Raw genomic sequence first — 7,483 nt, 5'->3', positions numbered from 1 at the left:
CAGCACCCCAAACAACTTGGGAATCTGGTTGCCTCAGAGACAGATCAGCTTGAATGTTAACATGGGCTAGGAAGATGGGCTCCCACCTGTGACAGAAGTGGGCAGCCCAGCGGAGAGTCTTCTTGGTGGTTGCATCCCAGCTCTAGCTCACCATCCCTCTGAGATTCACCAACACAATTAAATTGTCACTGCCAGGTGAAGACTGGGTCATATCTACACCAATACTCTTCTACCACTTTAATAGTCTTGGCCTCCTCCAAAGAGTTGTGGGAACTGTAGCTTACTTCTCCCAGCACCCTTCACATAGTAATTTGTACTTTCCACACCAATTTTTCCGTCAATAAACCCCTGTTGATTTGCCTGCATGTCAAAAAGAGATGTGTGAACCAGTATATCCCAGGTCAGCGACTGAGCTGATCAGGAAGCTTCAGAAGTGCTTCAGAAGCCTGGCTGACTCCAACTAGGGTCACATCCCCACCATGCATTTAAAGCACATTTATACCAATTTAACAGCCATGGCTTCCCTCAGAGAACCCTGGCACTGTCCTTGACCCCTCACAGAGCTTCAGGTCCCAGGATTATTCAAAGTCGGACATGATGTGTCACCGGTCTCATGCTGTGGAATACTCTTCCATAAATGATTCTGCACACATCCTAACTACTAATTTCTTTCTTCTTTTTAAAAATGTATTTATCATTGTCATCTTACAATTAAAACAATAGATAATAATCCGAATACCACTAGGGTTGCCAGGATGTCTGGGGAATTCCAGATATATGGCAACCCTAAAATACAGTACACATTTAGTTTCAAACTCCCCCCGCCTTTTCCATGGTTTGCTTCATTATTTTCTCTTCCACTACATAGTCTAATTAATCTTTTCATTTCGGCTCCCCCCCCCCACCTTGTGGGTCCTTAGGTTAACCTTTTTCTCCTGCATCTTCTCTGTTGATCCAATTCTACTAAATCTCCATTACAACATAGTCCAACATTTAACTATAAGTGTCATTCCAATCCTACTAGTAATTTTATTTGTTTACAATGATTTTTAAGGTAAATTATATATTTCCCCAATTTCTGAAGATGCAACTCTTTACCCTGGCTTCTGACACTTGAGACGCACCATATTTCTGTGACTGAAAGTTGTTTTAGACTGTTTTTAATAATGTGTTTTAGTTGTTGTAACCTGCTCTGGGACTGTAGGGTGAAGGATAGGTAATAAATTAGCAACAAGAAGTTTTATTCTACCTGCCTATATTGTTGTAAACTGCCTTGATATTTTATAGGAGTGGGCAATGTGTGAATATGCTTATAACAAATATATACATATTCCATAGATCAGGGTGGAGGGCTGCTTTCAGCCTGAGGGCCGCATTCCTAACCTTCCAGGGGCCGCACACCGGCAGTGGACAGGCCAAGAGGCAAGAGCAGGTGAAAGAACTAAAGCAAATTTTACCTTTGTAAAGTCATAGGCTCATTTCTCCACACACTCCTGTGCTCCTCTCCATCCCTATCCAGGCACCCAAGAAGTATTAGCCGACTTCCAGGACACATTCCAACCAGGTGCAAACACTCAAATCGGGTGTGAAGCAGGACGGGTAAGGCTGCAGCCTGGGGAACGTCTCAAGGGCCGGATACAGAGATGCAGAAGGTCGCATTCTGCCCTTGTTGAACTTGGCTGGGTGGAGGAGGGGACGCAACTAGAATGAGTTGCTTCTGCCTGTCCCTGGCTCTGGCTCCCCCCACAGTGGGGCTCCCGGCCCTCCCCACTACCAGTCCCACCTGGTGCCACTGCCAATCAGACAAGTCAGAGATTCCTACACACACAGCCCTCTCCAGCCTCCATCTAAGCATGCAAGAGGGATTGTAACAGTTCAGGGGCAGGATCCAGCCAGGAAAAAGCATTGAAGAAGTGGGTGGCGCAGAGCCAGAGAGGAGCAAGGTCTGGGAAGAGGGGGCAAGGGCCACATTTTGCCCCTGAGCCTGAGATTTCCCACCCCTGCTGTGCAGGTTGCAAAATTCAGCACTTCTTGATATGGGAGATTTCCTTCTTGTGACCCACTTGACTAATATAAGAGGCTGCTTTAGTTACCGTGCCTGGATTTCCATTTGTTCTGCACCAGCTGAAGTGGCCTCATCAGAATGGTCTGCCCAATTGCTTTTTAAATAACTTATTGTGTTCTACTGAGCTGTTAAAAAACCCACATGTTCCCCCAAGAAACTGGCTGCATTTCAGGCATAAAAGGGCAAACTCCTTCGTCAGTGTGCTCCGTCTAACAATCTGTAAAGCTTTTTTGAAATCTTGGGCAGGGGATGAAAGGCACTATATAAATGCAAGATATTTATAGCCTTCCAAGCATTACTACCCAGGCAGATTGCCAGACAGACCTTGCTGGTTTGCTTTGTTGCCATAACATGAAGCCAGCAAGCAATGCTTTCTAGGGGGACTGTTTCCTTGCCATGTTGCACTGCAAATTGCAAACCTCTGTGAAAACCACAAAAAGTCAAGTCAAGCCCTAAATAGAAAACCACCCATCTGCTTTGAGCATGTCCACAATGCAGATTTGCGATGATTTTTTAAATAGTTATCCCCTTTCCCCAGGGAAGTCTGACAGTGGAAAGTGTATTTCTGTCACAGAGCTTAGGAATCTGTAACGGAGAATTCTCACTGACTGCAGTAAAACAACAATTCTCCAGATTCTGTAGAAGAAGCCATGACAGGGAAGTGAGCCTAAAAGCAGAAGGGCAAGGTCACATCCCTGCCATACATTTGGTACACTCTTATGCTACTTTAACAGTCATGGAGAATCCTGGGAACTGTTAAGGGTTCTGGGAAGTGCATCTCTTTGAGGCCAGCACTCTTAACAAACTGCAGTTCCCAGGATTTCCCATGGCTGTTAAAATGGTGCAAGGTGCTTTAAATTTACAGTGGGGATGTGATCCAGTTGGCAGTGTGGCTTCTCAGCTGTATGACACACAGATGTTGAGGATATGAAGCTTCCCACCTGTCACTATTGACACCCTGAGGAAATCTTAATTTGTTCAATTTCTGTGTGTTGAGCTGCTGCTAAAGGCACAGGACCAAAGGCAGTGATCAAGGGACACAAGAAGAGCCTGCTGGATCAGGCCAAGGGCCCACCCTGTTTTCACAGCAGCCAGCCAGCTGTCTCTTGTGGGAAACCTGCAAGCAGGACCTGAGCACAAGGGCACCTCCCCGGCTGTGGTTTCAGAAGCATTGCTGTCTCCAACTGCGGAGACAGAGCAGAGCCATTATGGCTAGAAGCCATTGATTGCCCTTCCTGAATGAATTTGTCTAATCCTCTTTTAAAGGCATCCAAGTTGGTGTTGTTGTTGCCTCCAGTGGGAATGAGTTTCGCAGTTTAATTATGCCCTGTGTGAAGAAGCTCTTCATTGTATCTGCCCTGAATCTTCCAATGTTCAGCTTCATTGGGTGTCCATGAATTCTAGTGTTGGGGGGGGTGGACTTTTCTCTATTCCCTTATGCCATGCATAAGTTTATGAATTGCTATCATGATTCTTGCCTTCCCTGTATAAACTAAAATGTCCCAACCACTGCAACCTTTTCTCACAAGGCAGTTGCTCCACAGCTGGTCATTTGGTTGCCCTTTTCTGAACCTTTTCCAACTCTGCAATACCTTTCTCAAAGTGAGGCGACCAGAACTGTACACAGTATTCCAAATGTGGCCAGACCATAAGAGTTGCATAATGCCTTATGATATAGGCAGCTTTATTTTCAATTCCTTTCCTAAGGACCAAGGGACCGTGTGGCGAAGGGCAGGCTCTAAATATGCTGGATAAATTAACAAACAAACAAAGTCCCAGATATGCCTTTGACACATGAACTTTGCCCAATGCAGTGCTCTTTAGGGCCAAGGTATTTTGGAGAAGGCATGGACAAGTTTTGAGTCACACAGAAGACCACATCAAAGACAGAATGAAGAGGTTGTTAATTAATGCTTACAAAGAGACCAAATTCTAGTTAAAAATGCAAGCAGTTCAGGTCATAAAAATGCAGCTCTGAACTTAAAATTGTATGGAACAGTCATCCCTTGACAGATTGTACCCCACACATAACCAGACAACAACAACAACAACAACAACAACAATAATCAGACACATATTTTAACTGCCACTTAAAACCACTTTTGGCAGATTAATCCTACATTATTATTTTTTAATTCACCACATTTTAGTATTGAAAACCATATTGGACAGGTATTGTTTGACTGAGAGTGTTCCTTTCTGGTATTTTCATTCTCCCCCATCAGACACCAGAATTCCCAGCTTGAGTTCTGCTAACAAAGCATTAATGAAGATCAATGACAGCAGGGTTCTTCTGCATTAAATTCTAATATTTATGCATCTCCCTGCCATTATTGCCTTTTACCTTTTTAATGTGAGCCTAAATCTCCTGAATAATTAAAAGCTGGGCTAAAATAGATGTAAAAATGGTACCAAGTAAAGGCGAAGATCTTTTGGGGTGCTGGGCCCAAGAAAGGCTCTGTGGCATTTCGAAGGTTTGCCCACGGGGGGGGGGGGGCACTGGCCCCCAGAGGAGCATAGGTGGCCCAGCAGGACAGGGAGAATGAGGTGAAGGGATAATTTAGGGAAGAAACAGGCCTCTGGCCGTCCCAGCACAGCACAAACAAGGCAGAGAGTGAGGCTCCTGCTGGTGCCTGTACCTTGAGCACTTGCAGGCCAAGCAGAAACCCAGCATGGTGCAATTGTCCCTCATCATAGAATCATAGAATCATTGAGTTGGAAGGTGCCTGCAGGCTGATGGCAACGCTTTGCCTGTTGAATTTCACCTGCTTTGCCTGCAGGGTGATGTGGGGGTTTTCTTTTTTTTTTTAAAAAAAAATATTTATTAAGATTTCAAAAAGTTACAATAATAAAAAAGAAAAGAAAAAGAAGAGAAAAATACAAAACACAAAAAGATTTAAAAAAAATAAAAACAAATCAACCTTTCCATATCTTAACTTTCATTTACTTGTTTCCCTGACCTCCTTGCACCTCCCTTTTTTGTATTCTAGTTCAATTAATTATTTCAGCAAATCCTTTCCATTTTTGCTTTTATCCTAATAGTTTATCTTAATATATTATAACTTTACATTCTCACCTGTTAACAATCCATCTTTAAATACTCCTTTATAACATTACTGCTAAAGCCACATAACTTCATTCCAGCATTCTTCTAACATTCCCTAATTTTACAATATTTCTGTAAATAGTCTTTAAATTTCTTCCAATCTTCTTCTACCAACTCTTCTCCCAGGTCTCGGATTCTGTCAGTCATTTCCGCCAGTTCCATGTATTCCGTCACCTTCATCTGCCATTCTTCCCGGGTGGGTAGATCTTGTGTCTTCCAATACTTCGCGATGAGTATTCTTGCTGCTGTTGTGGCATACATAAAAAAAGTTCTATCCTTCTTTAACACCAGTTGGTCAACCATGCCCAGGAGAAAGGCCTCTGGTTTCTTCAGGAAGGTATATCTAAATACCTTTTTCATTTCATTATAAATCATCTCCCAGAAAGCCTTAATCCTTGGGCACGTCCACCAAAGGTGAAAGAATGTACCTTCAGTCTCTTTACATTTCCAGCATTTATTATTGGGCAAATGATATATTTTTGCGAGCTTGACTGGTGTCATGTACCACCTGTATATCATTTTCATAATATTCTCTCTTAAGGCATTACATGCCGTAAACTTCATACCTGTGGTCCATAACTGTTCCCAGTCAGCCAGCATAATGTTGTGTCCCACATCTTGTGCTCATTTTATCATAGCAGATTTCACCATTTCGTCCTGAGTGTTCCATTTCAACAGCAAGTTATACATTCTTGACAGAATCTTAGTTTTGGGATCTAACAGTTCTGTTTCCAATTTTGATTTTTCCACCTGGAAGCCAATTTTCTTGTCCAATTTGTATGCCTCCATTATTTGATAATAGTGAAGCCAATCTCGCACTTTGTCTTTTAGTTTTTCAAAGCTCTGCAATTTCAGTTTATCTCCCTCTTGTTCCAAGATTTCCCAATATTTCGGCCATTTGGCCTCCATATTGAGCTTTTTCAGAGCCTTTGCTTCCATCGGTGACAACCACCTTGGGGTTTTATTTTCAAGTAGGTCTTTATATCTTATCCAGACATGGTGATGTGGGGGTTTTCAGGCATAGGAGACCACACACAATGAGCTTCATGGCCGAGTGGGGATTTGAACCCTGGTCTCCCAGGTCCTTGTCTGACAGACCAACCACCACACACTTGCTTTGGAATTACAACTCCACAGTGGTTAGGACATCTGAAGGGCTCCAGCTCAGTCAGTCTACACTTACTGACAGCCGGTCACAAAGGTTTTAGACAGGAGTAGCTCTCAGCTTTGCCTGGAGATACCAGGCTCAAACTTCGATTCTTCTGCATGCAGTGTGTGTGCGCTGAAGCCATGGCCCTTTTCTCTGCGACTGTCTTGCGCATCTTCCTCCCGCCCCCAGCTCCCCCTTATGTTGTGTTTATCAAATTTATACTCAGGTTTCCATCCAAGATAAAGCTACTACAGTACAAAAAATATTCATGTACAGTATACAAGAAAATCACCAGGGTTTCTGCATTTTTAAAAATCACACTTTTAAATTTATTTCATAAAATTTTTAAAAAGTTGAGTACCCTTCTGGCTTCTTTTTGAAGCAGCCAGTGTTTACAAAGCAGTTCAAGTAGTAGCTGGAAAAAATACACTCAGTTTTTCCAACTGATTTCCTGTAAATTCTTCAGACCTTTCCACCAATAGGGCACAAGTGCCAAAAATAATATAGCAAAAGCACCTTCCCGGTGTAAGTAGGTCGGGAGTTTCAGTTTGGGTGCTGCCACACTAAAATATCTATAAAAGATATAGAGAGATATTTGTTTAATTCCAGAATTTCAACAATGGAACGAAAAGTATATGAAACAAGTCAATTCAATGACTAAAAGGGAGCTAAAAGGTGAAAAGGTACAAATGATAGAGCAAGCATGTGCAAAGTGCCTTTCCCTCCAGAGCGTCAGACTTAGAAGAAACGGCCACCCTCTTAGGTCTGCATTCCTCTTCTCTTCTCCTGCTGATTCCAACTCTGGCAGAAACATTGAGTACAACACCATACATTTAAAGCACATGAGTGTGATGCAGCAGCAAAATAAACCAATGCAATTATTTGGCTGCATCTACAGAAGTCTAGTGTCCAGATCAAGGGACGTAATAGTACTGCTCTATTCTGCCTTGGTCAGAGCACACCTGAAGTATATGACCAACTCTGGGCATCCCAAATTAAAAAGAATGTTGTGCAGAGCAGTGTGACCAAGATGATAAAGGCTTGGAAACCATAGAATCATAGAATTGTAGAGTTGGAAGGGACTCCCAAGGGTCATCTAGTCCAACCCCCTGCAAAGTAGGACTCTTTTGCCCAACGTGGGGCTCAAACCCGTGTGCGAAAT

Source organism: Podarcis erhardii, assembly GCF_964252035.2.
Source record: "Podarcis erhardii genome assembly, chromosome: 7".
Lineage (NCBI taxonomy): Eukaryota > Metazoa > Chordata > Lepidosauria > Squamata > Lacertidae > Podarcis > Podarcis erhardii.
This window is presented reverse-complemented; position numbering follows the sequence as displayed.